Source organism: Tamandua tetradactyla, chromosome 2 (assembly GCF_023851605.1).
Source record: "Tamandua tetradactyla isolate mTamTet1 chromosome 2, mTamTet1.pri, whole genome shotgun sequence".
In the NCBI taxonomy this organism is placed as follows: Eukaryota; Metazoa; Chordata; class Mammalia; order Pilosa; family Myrmecophagidae; genus Tamandua; species Tamandua tetradactyla.
Genome location: NC_135328.1, coordinates 92,997,211 through 93,017,600, shown reverse-complemented (window position 1 = coordinate 93,017,600; position 20,390 = coordinate 92,997,211). Strand labels below are relative to the sequence as shown.

The window sequence follows — 20,390 nt, the reverse complement described above, 5'->3', positions numbered from 1 at the left end:
AGTATTAAAAAACCCAGCATTTTTCTTCTTATTAATAGATTATTGCTTTTAGTGTGCTACTCTAATGAGTGTACATGTATAACATTATTTTTTAGATTTCTTTTCATACTTGTGTGGCTGGGAGATACATTTTCACATGCATGAAAAATGAGATCACTAGAGTAGAATTTAAGGTGGTTGCCTTGGGCTAGGTATCAAAACAAATTGAACTGGGTCCTGGTCATGGACATCTGGTGATCGAGGCAGCAGCAGTGGTGGAGTGAATGGCACAGTGCCACCATAAGGGCTCAGCTAAGTATGTTGGACCATGTGGTGCTCTCCCCAATTTGGTTCCTCTACAGTTTTCATAAAGCTGTTCCAGCACTGGCCTCAGTCATCATCCTTGAGAGCCCAGACATAATGTACCCACACAGCTCAACTGACAGAAAGACCATCAGCCATGACACCTGACGGTTCAGCTTCACCCTGATGTCACCCAAGCATTTCCTGGGCCTTCCCAGCAGCATGTCTACCTCTTAGCTTGAATTGACAGCAGCCTGGTCGTTCAGACCTACATGCTTGTCTCAAACCGTGAGGACAAGACAAGGGTCATCAAGGTTCACTTTAAAACACCTATCCCAGGTTTCCTGCTAGAGTGAAGCATGAATATTGGAGATAGCATTGAGTTCTGGGCCTGAACAGGCTAGTGGTCTACCAGGGAAAAGGAAAATTTGCCATCTGTCCAGACAAGATGTCAGCCTCACCATCAAGAAGGTCAAGTCTGTTGGCATGAGTTTGGGAAGAATGGGTGTCATGCCAATACTGCAAGTGATTAGGACCCAGCCTACCACACCATGTGTTGCATGCTCTTTGCCAGCCAGACCAAGAAATACTGCTACGGTCTGTGCTGAAGAAACTGAGGAATGAGCATTTGTTTTGCATCTAGCTCTGGTACACAGTGACAAAATCCCTAATGTCTGGGGCTTTAGCCAGGGTTTTGTGAATGAGGAAATGATCTTGGACCACCTTCCCACTCCAGCTGTGGTGCTGATGTGTTGCCTGTCCTCACCCACTCTGCTCTGTTCTTAACTTCTCCTTTCGCAGATCTATGTGCATGTCATGCCAGGGCACAGGTCCAGCCTGGTCTGCCTGTACCCGGATTGGTTGCCTAACTATACTGGCACCTAAGGGGCCCCATTGTGAGCAGGGGTCTATTAGATGGGCCACAGCCAGCCACCTTCAAGGTAGGTTACTATCTGATTCTTACCAGAGATGTCTAGCCCTCTCCCATCCTCTTGGCCATCCCTGCCCTGACACCACAAGACCAAGGCTATTAAAACCATGCCCCCACTCTGTTCTTCCCCATCAGTGGCAGGCCATAGTCTGGAAACATGTCTGGGTCATCCCAGCCACAATTCTGCTGACCCTTGCTGCTCCAGCCACAGTTCATTGTAGCCTGGGTTCCCTGGAGCCCATAGGTTGGCATGAGAGTCGGCAGCATGGGTCAGCAGATTACAGCTTATAATCTATGCCTCTGTTTCCTTATAAGCATTTTCTAAGAGACCAGATAATAATTGCTTTTTTGTTTCTGGCTTATTTTGCCTCACCAAATGTCCCACAGTTTCATTTACATAGTTGCATGCCTGCCTTACAATTTCATTCCTTTTTTTTTGTATTTTGTATCCTATATGGCGGTGTCACATTTCATTATTTTTCCGTGTGAGTATCCCGTTATTGCAGCACTGTTTGTCGAATTTTTGTTTGTTTGGGTTTTTGTTTGTTTTTTTTGAGAAGTGCATGGTCTAAGAATCAAACCTGGGTCTCCCGCATGGCAGGGGAGAATTCTACCACTGAACTACCCTTGTACCCCAACCCTCTCTTCATTCTTTTTTTTTTTTTTTTACATGGGCAGGCACCTGAAATCGAACCCAGGTCCTTGGGCATGGCAGGCAAGCACTCTTACCTGCTGAGCCACCATGGCCCGCCCTTCATTCCTTTTTATAGTAGCACAATATTCAATCTCAATTCTCCTCTTGATAGACATTTGAGTTGTATCTAATTTTAGGCTGTTATGAAGGATGCCAGTATTCATTGAACATTTTTGCACATATTTATTTATTTCTCTTGGATAAATACCCGAGAATAGAATTCCTGAGTTTTAGGACAGGTATATGAGTAGCTTTAGAAGATATGGATAATTTTCCAAAGTGATTGTACCACTTTATACATGCACAGCAGTGTTTAAGTTTACCAGAGCTGCTCTAAAAAATGCTGTATACTGGTTAGCTTAAACAATAGGAGTTTATTGTCTCATGGAGGATAGAAGTCCAAAATCAAGGTGGATCATGTTTTCTCTGAAGTCTGTTGGTGGCTTGTTGGCAATTTATAACTCAGTCTCTACCTTTGTCACCTGGCCATTTCTCTCATTCCTCCTCCTTCTCTTCTCCTACTCTGTGCCCAGATTTCCTCTGCTTATAAGGACTCAGTTCATACTGAATTGAGGGTCAGTCACCCTGATTCAGTTTGGCCTCACCTTAACAAATAAGGTCTTTGAAGATACTATTTATGAATGAGTTCACATTCACAGGACTTGGCTTTAGAACTTGAGTATGCCATTGTGGGGGAATATCAGTCAGTCCTTAGTAAGCAGGGCATGATAATCGAAGTTGCTTTATGTCCTTGTCAGATTTTAATATTGTAAGTCATTTTAATTTTACCTGTACTGTTGGATATGTAGTAATATCTCTTTGTAGTTTTACTTTCCATTTTCCTGATGACCAGTTAGGAGTCATTGGCTTATTGCTGTTGGCTATGCTTGTTGGCTGTTTGGATACCCTCTTTTGTGACGGGCCGGATTAAGTCTTTTCCCCCTCTTTTTATTGGTTTGTTCATATTATTTTTGATTTGGAAAAGCTCTTCATAAGTTAATTGGTTATGTGTATTGCTGATGTCTTCTCCCAGTTGGTGGCATGCCTATGTACTCTTTTTTTTAAAATTTATTTATTTATTAATTAAAAAAATTAACAAGTAAACTAAAACATTAACATGTGATCATTCCGTTCTACATATATAATCAGTAATTCACAATATCATCACTTAGTTGCATATTCATCATTTCTTAGAACATTTGCATCAATTCAGAAAAAGAAAAAGACAGCAGAAAAAGAAATAAAACGAAAACAGAAAAAAAAAGATTATACATACCATACCCCTTACCCCTCGCTTTCATTGATCACTAGCATTTCAAACTAAATTTATTTTAACATTTGCTCCCCCTATTATTTATTTTTATTCCATATGTTCTACTCATCTGTTGACAAGGTAGATAAAAGGAGCATCAGACACAAGGTTTTCACAATCACACAGTCACATTGTGAAAGCTGTATCATACAATCATCATCAAGAAACATGGCTACTGGAACACAGTTCTGCATTTTCAGGCAGTTCCCTCCATCCTCTCCGTTACATCTTGAATAACAAGGTGATATCTACTTAATGTGTATGAGTAACCTCCAGGATAACCTCTCGACTCTGTTTGGAATCTCTCAGCCATTGACAGTTTGTCTCATTTCACTCCTCCCCCTTTTGGTCAAGAAGGTTTTCTCATTCCCTTGATGCTGAGTCTCAGCTCATTCTAGGGTTTTCTCAATCCCTTGATGCTGAGTCTCAGCTTATTCTAGGATTTCTGTCCCATGTTGCCAGGAAGGTCCACACCCCTGGGAGTCATGTCCCACGTAGACAGGGGAAGAGTGGTGAGTTTGCGTGTTGTGTTGGCTGGAAAGAGAGGCCACATATGAGCAACGAAAGAGACTCTCTTGGGGGTGACTCTTAGGCCTAAATTTTAAGTCGTCTTGACCTATCCTTTGTGGGGGTAAGTTTTATATGAACAAACCCCAAGACTGGGGGCTCAGACTATAGCTTTGGTTGTCCACACTGCTTGTGAGAATATCAAGAATTCAACTTGGGGAAGTTGAATTTCTCCCCACTCTCACCATTCCCCAAAGAGGGCTTGCAAATACATTTCCACTCACTGATCAAATCACTCTGGGATTCATCGGGGCATCACTCTGAACAAACCAACAAAATCTCATGTCCTACCCAAGATTCCAAGTACTTATGGTGTTCAATCAAGCTATTACATAAGTTATATTAGGAAATGCACTAGTCAAAATACAAATTTTGCACCAAATAAATATTTTTTGCTTTAGTCTCACACATAAGGTGAAATTTTAAAATATTAATTACCATCTATTTTCAACACCCTGCCGTAATACATTCCTTTGTTCTTCCTCATGTGCAAACATTTTTAAAATTTGTACATTTAATCACTATTATTATACACTCTAGGCATTCCTAGATTATACCATCTCAATCTTTAACGTCTATCTTTCTTTCTTATTTCATTTATGCCCCCAGCCCTCCTCCCTCTATCATTCTCACATGCAGTTTCATTCAGTGTTTTAACATAATTGTATTACAGTTAGGTAGTATTGTGCTGTCCATTTCTGAGTTTTTATATTCAGTCCTGTTGTACAATCTGTATCCCTTCAGCTCTAGTTACCCAATATCTTACCCTGTTTCTATCTCCTGATGGTCTCTGTTACCAACGAAATATTCCAAGTTTATTCACTAATGTCAGTTCATATGAGTGAGACCATACAGTATTTGTCCTTTTGTTTTTGGCTAGTCTCACTCAGCATAATGTTATCAAGGTCCATCCATGTTGTTACATGCTTGGTAAGTTTATTCTGTTTTAAAGCTGCATAATATTCCATCATATGTATATACCACAGTTTGTTTAGCCACTCGTCTGTTGATGGACATTTTGGCTGTTTCCATCTCTTTGCAATTGTAAATAATGCTGCTATAAACATTGGTGTGCAAATGTCCATTTGTGTCTTTGCCCTTATGTCCCTTGAGTAGATACCTAGCAATGGTATTGCCGGGTCATATGACAGTTCTATATTCAGCTTTTTGAGGAACCGCCAAACTGCCTTCCACAGTGGTTGCACCATTTGACATTCCCACCATCAGTGAATAAGTGTGCCTCTTTCTCCACATCCTCTCCAGCACTTGTCATTTTCTGTTTTGTTGATCATGGCCATTCTGGTGGGTGTGAGATGATATCTCATTGTGGTTTTGATGTGCATTTCTCTAATGGCCAGAGAAGTTGAGCATTTCTTCATGTGCCTTTTGGCCATTTGTATTTCCTCTTCTGAGAAGTGTCTGTTCATGTCTTTTTCCCATTTTGTGATTGGATTGGCTGTCTTTTTGTTGTTGAGTTGAACAATCTCTTTATAAATTCTAGATATTAGACCTTTATCTGATATGTCGTTTCCAAATATTGTCTCCCATTGTGTAGGCTGTCATTTTACTTTCTTAATGAAGTTCTTTCATGCGCAAAAGTGTTTGATTTTGAGGATTTCCATTTATTTATTTATTTCTTCAGTGCTCTTGCTTTGAGTGTAAGGTCTACAAAACCGCCTCCAAGTATAAGATTTATAAGGTATTTCCCTAAATTTTCTTCTAACTGTTTTATGGTCTTTGACCTAATGTGTAAGTCTTTGATCCATTTTGAGTTAACTTTTGTATAGGGTGTGAGATACGAGTCCTCTTTCATTCTTTTGCATATGAATATCCAGCTCTCAAGGCACCATTTATTGAAGAGACTGTTCTGTCCCAGGTGAGTTGGCTTGACTGCTTTATCAAAGATCAAATGTCCATAGATGAGAGGGTCTATATCTGAATACTCTATTTGATTCCATTGGTCGATATATCTATCTTTATGACCGTACCATGCTGTTTTGACCACTGGAGCTTCATAATATGCTTTAAAGTCAGGCAGCGTGAGACCTCTGACTTCATTTTTTTTCCTCAGGATACTTTAAGCTATTCTGTGCACCCTGCCCTTCCAGATAAATTTGGTTATTGGTTTTTCTGTTTCTAAAAAGTAAGTTGTTGGGATTTTGATTGGTATTGCATTGAATCTGTAAATCAATTTAGGTAGAATTGACATCTTAACTATATTTAGTCTTCCAATCCATGAACATGGTATGCCCTTCCATCTATTTAGGTCTTCTGTGATTTCTTTTAACAGTTTCTTGTAGTTTTCTTTGTATAGGTCTTTTGTCTCTTTAGGTAAATTTATTCCTAAGTATTTTATTCTTTTAGTTGCAATTGTAAATGGAATTCATTTCTTGATTTCCCCCTCAGATTGTTCATTACTAGTGTATAGAAACACTACAGATTTTTGAGTGTTGATCTTGTAACCTGTACTTGTTTATTAGCTCTAGTAGTTTTGCTGTGAATTTTTCAGGGTTTTCGACATATAGTATTATATCATCTGCAAACAGTGATAGTTTTACTTCTTCCTTTCCAATTTTCATGCCTTGTATTTCTTTTTCTTGTCTAATTGCTCTGGCTAGAACTTCCAACACAATGTTGAATAACAGTGGTGATAGTGGACATCCTTGTCTTGTTCCTGATCTTAGGGGGAAAGTTTTCAGTTTTTCACCATTGAGGATGATATTAGCTGTGGGTTTTTCATATATTCCCTCTATCATTTTAAGGAAGTTCCCTTGTATTCCTATCCTTTGAATTGTTTTCAACAGGAAAGAATGTTGAATTTTGTTAAATACTTTTTCTGCATCAGTCGAGATGATCATGTGGTTTTTCTGCTTTGATTTGTTGATATGGTATATTACATTAATTGATTTTCTCATGTTGAACCATCCTTGCATACCTGGGATGAATCCTACTTGGTCATGATGTATAATTCTTTTAATGTGTTGCTGAATTCGATTTTCAAGAATTTTATTGAGGATTTTTGCATCTATATTCATTAGAGAGATTGGTCTATAGTTTTCTTTTTTTGTAATATCTTTGTCTGGCTTTGGTATGAGGGTGATGTTGGCTTCATAGAATGAATTAGGTAGCTTTCCCTCCTCTTCAGTTTTTTTGAAGAGTTTGAGCAGAGTTGGTACTAATTCTTTCTGGAATGTTTGGTAGAATTCACATGTAAAGCCATCTGGTCCTGGACTTTTCTTTTATGGGGGCTTCTTGATGACTGATTGATTCAGTTCCTTTACTTGTGATTGGTTTGTTGAGGTCATCTATTTCTTCTCAAGTCAAAGTTGGTTGTTCATGCCTTTCTAGGAAGTTGTCCGTTTCATCTACGTTGTTGTATTTATTAGGATAAAGTTGTTCATAGTATCCTGTCATTACTTCCTTTATGTCTGTGGGGTCAGTGGTTATATCTCCTCTTCCATTTCTGATCTTATTTATTTGCATCCTCTCTCTTCTCTTTTTCAGTCTTTCCATCAATCTGATTGATTTTCTCATAGAACCAGCTTCTGGTTTTATTGATTTTCTCAGTTGTTTTCATGTTCTCAATTTCATTTATTTCTGTTCTAATCTTTGTTATTTCTTTCCCTTTGCTTTTTGGGGTTAGTTATCTGTTCTTTCTCTGTTTCTTCCAAGTGGACAGTTAATTCCTCGATTTTTTGCTCTTTGTTCTTTTTTATATAGGCATTTAGGGCAATAAATTTCCCTCTTAGCACTGCCTTTGCTGAGTCCCATAGTTTTGATATGTTGTGTTTTCATTTTCATTTGCCTTGAGATATTTACTGATTTCTCTCATAATTTCTTCCTTGACCCACTGTTTGTTAAAGAGTGTGTTGTTGAGCCTCCACGTATTTGGGAATTTTCTGGCTCTGCCTATTACTGATTTCCAACTTCATTCCTTTATGATCTGAGAAAGTGTGTTGTATGATTCCAATCTTTTTTAAGTTTATTGAGACTTGCTTTGTGACCCAGCGTATGGTCCATGTTTGAGAATGATCGATGAGCACTTGAGAAAAATGTGTATCCTGCTGTTGTGGGGTATAATATTCTATAAATGTCTGTTAAGTCTAACTCATTTATTGTATTATTCAAATTCTCTGTTTCTTTATTGATCCTCTGTCTAGATGTTCTGTCCAGTGATGAGAGTAGGAAATAGAAGTCTCCAACTATTATGGTAGATGTGTATATTTCTCTTTTCAGTGTGTGCCACATGTATTTTGGAGCATTCTGGTCCAGTGCATAAATATTTATGATTGTTATGTCTTCGTGCTGAATTGTGTTATGTCTTCGTGCTGAATTGTTACATACTCTTTTAATGATGTCTTTTGATGAGTCAGAGTTCTTAATTTTCAATAAAGACCATTTTATCAATTTATCTTTTATGGTTGGTGGATTTGGTGTTTTGTTTGAGAAATATTTGCCTATCCCAAAATCATGAAGATATGCACCTAATTTTTGCTTAGAAACTTGGGATTTTTTACCTTTTCACATTCAGGTCTGTGATCTGTCTTGTATTAGTTTTGGAGCTTGGTGTGAGATAGGGGTCCAGGTTAATTTGTATCCATAAGTGTTTTGTAGTTGCCCCATGAAGGGTGGGTTCAAACTCCTCCCTGTTTGATTAGTTCAGTTATTAGGCTGTAATTGCCACATATATACCAAGAGGGTTTGAAAAGTTTATTAGTCGTATACTGGGAATTTATGGGGAGACTAGGGCAAACACCTGAGGTTATATGAAATCTCCTGAGTAAAGAAAGAGGCAAGTAGGGGTTTTGTTGTCATTAGGGATAGGGCCAGGATGAGAGTTCCTATGGATTTGTTAGTGTTGCATGATTTGAGCTTCCCTGCCAGTGTCAGTGAAGAGAGCATATAAGCTTTCTTATTGCCCTGCCCAGATGAGGACAAGAAGGGAAGGGGCAGGGGGTTGAGCTTGAAAGAGTTATCAACAGGTTAACATCAGAAATGAAATCAGATTATTACAGTTCACCCTGATATTTGATGACTGAAATGTGCCATGTTTGCTTATTTGAATTTGAACTTGTTTAAGAAAGCCATTATAGTACTCTGTCAGGCTGGAGGGTGACAGTTCCATTAAATGCCTTGTTCAAGAGCCTAGTGTTTTGTGTTTTAAGATGTGAAATGAGTACCTGAGCCACTTTCAATAATGCCTGGAACTCCAAGGGAGATAAGAAGAGTCTTGGGTGAGGTCTGGTATTATAGCTTTAATATGTGCAGGGACATCTGTGACTTTCATTTATATTTTGAGTATCTGTGAAGCAAAAAATTACTAGAACTTTGTTATCCCATAGGGAGCAACCTTGAATAGAAGATTGTTGCCATTGGCCAGATCAGAAGTCCAGACTATTGCTAGTGTCTCAGGAGTCTATAAAATGTGCAGGTGGGACCTGTTATTGGCTATTCAAATTTTCCATTTTCTTTTTGTGTTTGTAAGCCATGTTTTTAAAGGAATTTGTCCATTTCATATAAGATATCAAATATGTTAGCATGAAATTGTTCATAATATCCTCTTATTATCTTTTTAATGTCTAGACTGTGGTGGTATCTACTTTTTAATTTCTGATATTGTGATTTGTGTTTTTTCTCTTTTTCTGGATCAGTCGTCTTCCTAGGTGCATTTAATTTTTTTTTTCAATGGACCGTCATTGGACTTATATTTTCTCAGTTCTATATGTGCTTTCCATTTCATTCATATCTCCTTTTTATTACTTCTTACTGTGTGATTTTTTAAAAATTAACTTGCTATTTTTATCTTAGCTTCATGGATGGAAGCTTAAATGTTCAAGTTTTTTCAAGCTTTCTTATCTTATAATGTAGACAGTTAAAGCTGTCTACATTTTTGTCCCACAGGTTTTAGATTAGCTTTTTTTATTATTTCACTTTTATCTACGCTGTTAGTTTTCTAGTGAGCTGAATGGTGGCCTCCCAAAAATTATGCCCATATCCTGATTACCAGAACCTGTAAATGTTACATTTGGAGAAAGGATCTTTTCATATTTAATTAAATTAAGGATCTTGAAATGAGGATATGATTATACTGAATTATCCAGGTGGATACTAAACATCATCACAAGTATCCTTGTAAGGGAGAGGCAGAAGGAGATGAGAAACAGGAGAAGGTTATGTGAAGTTGGAAGCAGAGTATAGAGTGATAAATACACAAATCAAGAAACACTGACAGCCACCAAAGCTGGAAGAGGCAAAGCATTGATTCTCCTCTGTGCAGGGAGTGTGTCTTTGCTGACACCTTGATTTTGAACTTTCAGCCTCCACGACTGTGAAAGAGTTAATACTGTTGTTTTTTTTTGAGCCACTAATTTTGTAGTAATTTGTTATGGCAGAAAGAAGAAATCAATACAAGCTTATTACCTATGTCTCTGTGATTTTTTTGTTTTTGTTTAGTGGTTGTATAGATTTTACATCATCCCCCTTTAACCTATTACAGTATCCCTTCAAATAGTATCTATTCACATATAGTATAAGAAGCAAATAACAGTGTACTTCTATTCTTCCTTTCCCTTGTGCTACTGTAATACATTTTAATTCTACTTATATTATACACCCCACCATCCACAGTTACTATTTTTTGCTTTAAATAGTTAATTATATCTTCTTTTTTAATGTAATTTTATTGTGATATATTCACATACCATGTAATTATCCAAAGTATACAGTCAGTGGCTCACAGTATCATCATATAGTTGTACATTCATCAATACAGTCAACTTTGGAACATTTTCATTACATAGAAAAGAATACCCAAAACAGCCCAAACCCCTTATCCCCCTGTATTAGTTAGGGTTCTCTAGAGAAACAGAATCAACAGGAAATATTTGTAAATATAAAATTTTAAAAAGTGCCTCATGTAACTGTGGAAACACAGAGTCCAAAATCTGTAGGGCAGGCTGTGAAGCTGATGATTCTGATTAATGATCTGGACAAACTCCACAGGAGAGGCTCGCCGGCCGAAGCAGGAAGAGAACCTGTCTCTTCTGAATCCTCCTTAAAAGGCTTCCAGTGATTAGATTAAGCATCACTCATTGCAGAAGACTTGGCTGATTACAAATGGAATCCCCTGTGGATGTAGCCGATGTGATCATGATTTAATTCTGTGAAATGCCCTCATAGCCAAAGACAGGGCAGCACTTGCCCAACCAGACAAACAGGCCACTTGGCCAAGTTGACACATGAACCTGACCATGATACTCCCCTATTATTTATTTATTTATTATCTTTATTTTATTACTCATCTGCTCATAGGCTTGATGAAGGGAGTGTCAGTCACAAAGTTTTCACAGTCACATGTTCACTGTAAATGTTATATAGTTATACAGTCACCTTCAAGAATCAAGGCTACTGATTACAGTTCAGCAGTTTAGAGTATTTTCTTTTAGCTGTTCTGATACACTAGAAACTAAGAAGGAATATCTATATAATGAAAAGAATAACTTCCAGGATTACCTCTGGACTCTATCTGAAATGTCTTAGCCACTGAAAGTTTATTTTGTTTCATTCCTTTTCCCCCATTTGGTCAAGAAGTCTTTCTCAGTACCTCAATGCAAGGGCCAGGCTCATCTCTGGGAGTCATGACCCATATTGCCAGGGAAGTTTATGTCCCTAAGGAGTCGTCCTATGTAATGTGGGGGGCAGTGAGTTTATTTGCAGAGTTGGCTTAGAGAAAAAGCCACATCTGAGCAACCAAAGAGGTTCTTTGAGGCTGACTTGTAGGCATAATTTTAAGCAGGCTTAGCTTCTCCTTCGTAGGAATAAGTTTCATAAGGGCAAGCCCCATGATTAAGGTTTGGCTTATTATATTGGGAGTTCCTATTGCTTGCAAGAATACCAGGAGTTCCCCAGGTGGGGAATTTTAATATTTCCATATTTTTCCCCAGTCTGTGAAAGGACTTTGCAAATAGTTTTTGATTTTCTGCCCAAATTACTCTGGGTATTCCATTAACCTGTAGAAAGTAGTAAGTTCTCATCCCCTATTTAAGGTCCTATTTGATTATGTTGTTTGAGTAAACTGACCATATAGGCTAAATAAGATTGTGTTACAGAAACTATAAATTTTGTGCCAAATAGATATCTCTTCCTTTGATCTCACATAGAATTTGAAGTTTTAAAATATAGTCGCTATCATCCTTTACCTTGTATTCTGATTTACCTTAGTTGTAACAGGATCAGTTTTATTCATATCTCTAATCGAAGTGTGATCTCTTTTTCTGCTTCTTTAACAGTTGCCAATTGGGGGTAATGCTGACTTTCAGAGCTGCAGAATTCTAACTCTGAGTCTCACCTCTCACACAGATACTCAAAGTTCCAGGGAACAACCAGGTTATACACAAAGAGCTCATCTTCTTAGAATTTAGAAAGAATAGTTATGAGTTAGGAATAGATGTGACTGCTGTAAGAGTTTACAATCTAGGAACCTTTATGTTAGGCTTTAGAGAATATTTGTACACCTTAATTGTTGACTGCCCAATCTCTGTTCACATTCTAACTCCTGATAATCTGTGCTCTCAAATTCAGTTCTCAAAGTTTGCATATTACAGCTAATCCATATTAGTGAGGTGTTATGATGTTTGTCTTTTCATTTCTAGCTTATTTCACTCAACATGATGTCTACAAGGTTTATTCACCTAGTTACATGCCTCATAATTTCATTCCTTCATGCAGCCACTCCGTCTTCCATTGTATGTATACACCATTGTTTGCCCTTCTGTTCATTGGTTGATATACCCTTAGGCCACTGGCATCCTTTGCAAATCTTCAATACTACTGCTATAAAGACCAGTGTGCAAATGTTCATTGGTGTCTCTGCTTTCACTTCTTTCAATTATATACCTATTGCAGGATCATATGGCAACCCTAAACTTAGCCCTCTATGGAACCACTACCATTCCCTCCAAGGGGCTGCACCATTCTTTTTCCCTACCAACAGTGAATAGGTACATCTCTCTCCACATTTTCTTCAGCACTTGTATCCTTCTGTTTATTTTTTAAACAGTTTAATTCATACACGATGCAATCCATCCTAAGTAAACAATCAATGGCTTCTGATATAATCATAGTTATGCGTTTACCACCACTATCTATATAACATTTCCATTTCTTCCGCAAGGAAGATAGAAGAGGAAAAAAAAGAAGAGCAATTTAAATAAATAAATAGAAAGAAGAAACAACAATCACAGAAGAAAGAATCCCTTATCCTTCCCTTACATTCCCCTCTTATTGACATTTAGCTTTGATATATTGGCTTTGTTACAATTAATGGAGGTATATTACAATATTAATGTTAACTATAGACCCTAGTTTGCATTGATTATATTTTTTCCATATACAGTCCCATTTTCAATACCTTGCAATGTTGACATTCATTTGTTCTCTCTCATGTAAAAACTCTCTTTTATTTTTACATTCAGTCACCATAATTGGCCGCTCTAGGTTTCAGTAAGTTATACAGCCCCAGTTTTTATCTTCGACATTTCCTTTTGCTTTCCTACATGCCCCTACCTTCCTCTTTACTTTCAACCAATTTTTGTCCCTGGGTCTAAAGTGAGTCTCTTGTAGACAATGTATAGATAGGTCTTGTTTTTTAATCCATTCTGCCAGTCTATGTCTTTTGACTGGGGAGTTTAATGCATCAGCACTCAATGCTATCATTGTAAAGATAGTACTCTCCTCCACCATCCTATCTTACTCTGTATGTCATTTCTTATTTTTTTCTCTCTTTTAGTCTTTACTTGTAATCTTCATTTCTACACTGTTCTCCAGACCTGTGTCTCTGTGTCTCTCCTGTCCTTTCCTGTCTGACTGCAGCACTACCTTTAGTATCTCTTACACTGCAGGTCTCCTGTTTACAGAGTCTCTCAGTGTCTGTTCGTCTGAAAATATTTTAACATCTCCCTCATTTTTGAAGGACAGTTTTGCTGGATATAGAATTTTTAGTTGGCAGTTTTTCTTTTTCAGTATCCTAAATATATCTACTACTGCCTTCTTGTTGCCATGGTTTCTGCTGAGTAATCCACACATAGTTTTATTGAGCTTTGCACATATGTGATGGATCGCTTTTCTTTTGCTGATTTCAGAATTTTCTCTTTGTCCTTGACATATGACAACCTGATAAGGAAGTGTCTTGGACTAGGTCTATTCAGATCTATTCGGTTTGGAGTATGCTGCTTAATGTGATATACCAGAGATGGAACAGCTTTTAAAAAGGGGAATTTACTAAGTTTCAAGTTCACAGTTCTAAGGCCATGAAAATGCCCAAATTAAGGCAAAGCTATAAAATTGTTCAAATTAAGGCATCCTGGGGAAGATACTATGGTTCAAAAAGGCCGATGATATTTGGGCTTTCTCTCTCAGCTGGAAAGGCACATGGTGACATATGCTAGCTTTCTCTCCAGGGATCTTTAGTGGCTTCCCCTGGGGCATTTTCTTTCTTCATCTCAAATGGTCTCTGACTGCGGGGCTCGGGCATGCCTAGCTCGACCGCACTGGGGTCTCGTCCTCGGATGTGGTTCGGCTGGAGAGCGGCGTCAGTCGAAACCACGGGGCTCGAAGGTCTGGAGGGCGCGCGAGCACAATAAACCAAGACTAAAGAATAATAGTAGTAGTTTATTGCATGAAGTGGCTCGCGGGACCTAGCTAGCTGGCAAGGCTTACAGGCTAGGCTCCTCAGATGAGGAAGCACATGGAATATAAAGGGTTGGTGAGGGGGAGTCAATGGAGGTGGAGAAACTTTGATGGACAGCTGGTATGGTGTCGTGTAGGATGTGGATTGGTTAGGGGGTGTGTTAAACAAAAGTGAAGTAATGTAAGTATTATAATGGGCGGAGAGATGAGGAGTGTGCCTGGTCCAATGAAGAAGGGGTGAAAGGTTAGTGTGATATATGCTCAGGAGTTGCTAGGCAGAGGACTAGATTGGCAGGGCCTGCAAGATTAAGAGATGTTGGGACATGTCAGGGCATGTTAAGGCAGATAAGAGGAGACAGTTACGAATATACGCAGCATCTGACTGTGTAGTATCCGTTGGTTCTGGTGACTCTAAAGCTTTTTCCAAAATGGTTCTCTCTGAAAGGGCTCCACAATGCAGCTCCACCTTCAATAGGTGGAGACACATCTCCTTGGAAACCATCTAATCAAAGGGTACTACCCACAGTTGGGTGGATCATATCTCCATGGAAACAATAAGAAATGTTTCCACTCAGCAATACTGAATGAGGATTAGAGAACATGGGTTTTCTGAGGTATGTAATAACTTCAAAGGCACAGTTGTTCTTCTTGAATCTGTAATTTTTTGTCATTCATAAAAGTTGGGACATTTTCAGTGATTATTTACTCCATTATTCTTTTTGCCCCTTTCCCCTTCTCTTCTTTTAGGACACCCATTACTCATATATTCATGTGCTTCATGTTGTCATTCAGTTGCCTGAGACCCTGCTCATATATTTCCATTCTTTTTCCTGTCTGTTCTTTTGTGTGGAGAATTTCGGATGTTCCGTCCTCTAGTTTACTAATCCTTACTTCTGCCTCTTCAAATCTTCTGTTGTATGTCTTTATTGTGTTTTTCATCCCTTCTATTGTGCCTTTCATTTCCATAAGTTCTGTCATTTGTTGTTTCAAGCTTTTGAATTCTTCTGCATGGTCAAAGACTGTCTTCTTTATATCCTTCATCTCTTCTGCAATATTTTCCTTCACCTCATTTATTTCATCTTTTATTTGATTTAGAAGATTTGTTTGACAATTGTGCTGGTTAGAAAAGCCATGTTTTAATCCTAAACCCATTTTATAAATCTATCCATTTCTTCTAATCCCTATTCAGGACTGTATGTTTGAATCTGTAATTAGATCATCTCCCTGGAGATGTGACTCAATCAAGAATTGTTGTTAAGCTGGATTAGGTGGAGATGTGTCTCCACCCATTCGGGTGGGTCTTGATTGGTTTACTGGAAACCTATAAAAGAGGAAACATTTTGGAGAAAGCTGGAGATTCTGAGAGAGCAGAGAATGACATAGCCATGAGAAGGAGAGAGTTCACCAGCCAGTGACCTTTGGGGATAAAGAAGGAAAATGCCTCCCGGGGAGCTTCATAAAACAGGAAGCCAGGAGAGAAAGCTAGCAGATGATGCTGTGTTTGCCACATGCCCTTCCTCTTAAGAGAGAAACCCTGAACTTCATCGGCCTTCTTGAACCAAGGTATCTTTTCCTGGATGCCTTAGATTGGACATTTCTATAGACTTGCTTTAACTGGGACATTTCCACAGCCTATAAACTGTTAAATAGTAACTTATTAAATTCCCCTTTTTAAAAGCTGCTCCGTTTCTGGTATATTGCATTCAGGGAGCTAGCAAACTAGAATAGATTTTGCTACCAGAAGCGGGGTGCTGTTGCAGTTTGCAAATACCAAACATGTTGGAACAGCTTTATAAATGGATAAGGGGGGAAATCTGGAGGACTTGTGAGGAGCTTCATAGAAAAGGCCTAGAATGTTTTGAAGAGAATCTTGGTAGAAATGTGGACTCTAAAGATACCTCTGACCAGGCTCTAGACAGAAATGAGATGTGTCATTATAAACTGGAAGGAAGGCAATCCTTGTTTTAAATTGGCAGATAATCTGGCAAAGTTGACGAGTGGCTTTGGCTGGAAGGCAGATTTTAAAAGCCATGACCTTGGATATTTAGCAGAAGAGATTTCCAAATTAAATGTGGAAACTGTAGCCTGGTTTCTCCTCACAGTTCAAAGTGAAATGCGACAGGAAAGAGATAAGCTGAACTCTTGGATACAAAGAAACCAGAAATTGAAGCTCTGGAAAATTCTTGGCCTCCAGAAAAGGAGACCCCAGAGAAAAGTTCCCCACGTGAGGATTTAACCAAATGTGGAAGCAGCCAGCCATTTCAGCAAAAGCCAGGATCGGGCAAGGAGTTATCCAGGAAGGATTTGTAGAAATTCCTTATGTCTGATGGGCACAATCCAAGGCTACTGCATAGAAAGCCAACAAGAATGTTACTGGATATGTATAAAGAGAACCACTGCCAGTCAAGACTGAGAGGGACAGAGAAGGGACACATTGGAGGAAAAATAACTTCAGAGGCAAAACCATGGAGGCTGAGCTCTGAAGTCATGAAGCCTCCAGCCAGGAGAGCAGACCCACCCAAGCCCGTGGAGAGGGTGAGTTTGCCCCAAAGGCAGAGATGGTCCTTCCACCTCATTGCAGTGGAAGAGTCATGCTGCCTCAGGCCTTGGAGAGAGTGAAGCACTTTCCTTGGGGTTTGGGGAGAGCCTGGCTGCCACCACATGGAGGGGTTGAGTGTGTGCCCTGGAGAAAGCAGAGAGCGTGGGTGTAGCCCCAATGCTTGGAGAGGGTGGAGCCAAGAAAAAGGTGACCTACCCAATGTCCCCCAAGGCTGTGTTCAGAGAAAGGCAGTCCTCTGCATAGGCCTTTGGAAAAGGTGGGACTCCCGCTTTCTAAAACCCCAAAGATAAATGACTCTCAGACTTTAAAATCTAATGAACTTTGTCCTGTGGGTTTTTGAAACCGTGTGGGTCCACTGACCCCTGTGTTCCTTCCTTCGAATGGAAATGAGTATATGTACCCTGTGACTGTTCCTCCTTTGTGTATTCGCAGCAAATAACTTGTCCTGTGTTTCACAGAGTCAGAGTATAATTCTGCCTTAGAGCAGACCATGCATGTAACTAACTTTGATAGGAGTTTGTACTATTTCTAACTTTGTATTTCATTTGTATTGCTATTGAAATGGTTTAAGAATTTCTGATATTGTGATGGAATGAATGTATTTTATATATGGGAAAAACATTGACTTTAATTCATTGTTTCATTCCCTGTATCTCATTGAAAGTATTAGTTTGTTCCTTTGGGCCATATCTTTGTTCTTCCTAGTGTGACTTGTGATTTTTTTGCTGATGTCTAGGCACGTGGTTTCCTTCATTAGTTTATCCTGGAGGTTGTTTTCTCTCCTTTACCTAGTGTTTTCTTGTTGGTTGGCTTTTTCCTCTATCTGCTCTTTCACAATCAGTTCAACTTATTCTAGACCACTAACACACCTTCTGTTTAACTGACCACAATTTTTCAGATCTTGCTTTTTGGGTTCTTGCCTTGCCAATAGGATCAATCAGATTTTCTCATTCAAGACAGACCTAGGACTCAGGAAGAGGGTGTAATCTGTATCAAGTTTCACTGAGGAAGAGACCCTGCAGATTGCTCGTCTTTTCAGTGAATCCTCTTAATTCTGTGTTTTTCCTGTCCTGCCCAGTAGGTGTTGCTTATCAGCCGGCACCTCAGCACCAATGTAAAAGGGTGTGGTGCCTTTAATTCTCAGCAGACCTTGCCTAGTTCTGCACTGTGTTCTTGGCCTTTCCACCTGTTCCAGACTGGTGTACGATGTGTGTCTGGTCATGGAAATCCCTCAATCAGTTGTTCTAGACAGTTCCTGCGTATTTACTAGCTGCCCTAAAGAATTATAGCTTAAAAAGATTTTTACAATGTAAAAATGTTTTTTTTTAATTTATCTGCATGTTAACTATATTTGACAGTGATTATTCTTTTTGTGAATCCAGATGTCCATCAAGTATCATTTTTCTTCTGCCTAAAGAACTTCTTTTAACTTTTTTTTCCCTTCATACTGGAGATAAATTCACTCAGGTTTTGTTTGATTAAAAAACCTTTATTTTACCTGTATTTTATGTTTTTAATTATTTTATTGTGAGATATATATACAGAAAAGCAATAGATTGTAAAGTGCAATTTTAATAAGTAGTTAAAGAATAGATTTGTTTGGTGTGGGTTACAATTTCACAATTACAGGTTTTTCCTTCTAGCTGTTCCAAGACACTGAAGACTGAAAAGAAATATCAATATAATGATTGAGTTGTTATACTCATTTGTGAAATCCTAGCCTTTCTATTATAACTCCACCTTATTCTTTGCTCTTTCTCCAGATCTTTAGGGAAATTTGAGCTATGCGCATTCTAACTTTTTCATGTTGAAAAGGAGTGTTGACAATATGGGACAGGGGAATGAAATGTGATGTTCTTGGAGAGACTGGCATCTCTGGGTTTTAGGACTTACTTGGCCTAGGAACCATCTGAAGGTTTTAGGTTTCTGAAAAGTAAATTTAGAGTATAAAACTTTTGTAAATCTCAGATAGAGCCCTGGGTGTTCTTTTTTTTTTTTTCTTAATTAGCGGAAAAAAAGAAATTAACCCAACATTTAGAAATCATACCATTCTACATATGCAATCAGTAATTCTTAACATCATCACATTGATGCATGATCATCGTTTCTTAGTACATTTGCATCGGTTTAGAAGAACTAGCAACACAACCGAAAAAGATATAGAATGTTAATATAGAGAAAAAAAAATAAAAGTAATAATAGTAAGAACAAAACAAAACAAAACAAAAACCTATAGCTCGGATGCAGCTTCATTCAGTGTTTTAACATGATTACTTTACAATTAGGTATTATTGTGCTGTCCATTTTTGAGTTTTTGTATCTAGTCCTGTTGTACAGTCTGTATCCCATCAGCTCCAATTACCCATTATCTTACCCTGTTTCTAACTCCTGCTGAATTCTGTTAACAATGACATATTCCAAGTTTATTCTCGAATGTCGATTCACATCATTGGGACCATACAGTATTTGTCTTTTAGTTTTTGGCTAGACTCACTCAGCATAATGTTCTCTAGGTCCATCCATGCTATTACATGCTTCATAATTTTATCCTGTCTTAAAGCTGCATAATATTCCATCGTATGTATATACCACAGTTTGTTTAGCCACTCGTCTGTTGATGGACATTTTGGCTGTTTCCATCTCTTTGCAATTGTAAATAATGCTGCTATAAACATTGGTGTGCAAATGTCCGTTTGTGTCTTTGCCCTTAAGTCCTTTGAGTAGATACCCAGCAATGGTATTGCTGGGTTGTATGGCAATTCTATATTCAGCTTTTTGAGGAACCGCCAAACTGCCTTCCACAGTGGTTGCACCATTTGACATTCCCACCAACAGTGGATAAGTGTGCCTCTTTCACCGCATCCTCTCCAGCACTTGTCATTTTCTGTTTTGTTGATAATGGCCATTCTGGTGGGTGTGAGATGATATCTCATTGTGGTTTTGATTTGCATTTCTCTAATGGCCAGGGACATTGAGCATCTCTTCATGTGCCTTTTAGCCATTTGTATTTCCTCCTCTGAGAGGTGTCTATTCAAGTCTTTTTCCCATTTTGTAATTGGGTTGGCTGTCTTTTTGTTGTTGAGTTGAACAATCTCTTTATAAATTCTGGATACTAGACCTTTATCTGATATGTCGTTTCCAAATATTGTCTCCCATTGTGTAGGCTGTCTTTCTACTTTCTTGATGAAGTTCTTTGATGCACAAAAGTGTTTAATTTTGAGGAGTTCCCATTTATTTATTTCCTTCTTCAGTGCTCTTGCTTTAGGTTTAAGGTCCATAAAACTGCCTCCAATTGTAAGATTCATAAGATATCTCCCTATATTTTCCTCTAACTGTTTTATGGTCTTAGACCTAATGT

General features: G+C 38.4%; 1 protein-coding gene and 1 pseudogene across 4 annotated transcripts in view; both read left to right on the top strand.

Annotated features, from left to right (window-relative positions):
* JAK2 (Janus kinase 2) overlaps nt 1-20,390 on the top strand; it is a 221,479-nt gene that overhangs the window by 49,110 nt on the left and 151,979 nt on the right. The gene's annotated exons all lie outside the window — the stretch shown is intronic.
* On the top strand, nt 4-8,099 carry LOC143673576 (NADH-cytochrome b5 reductase 3 pseudogene; annotated as a pseudogene).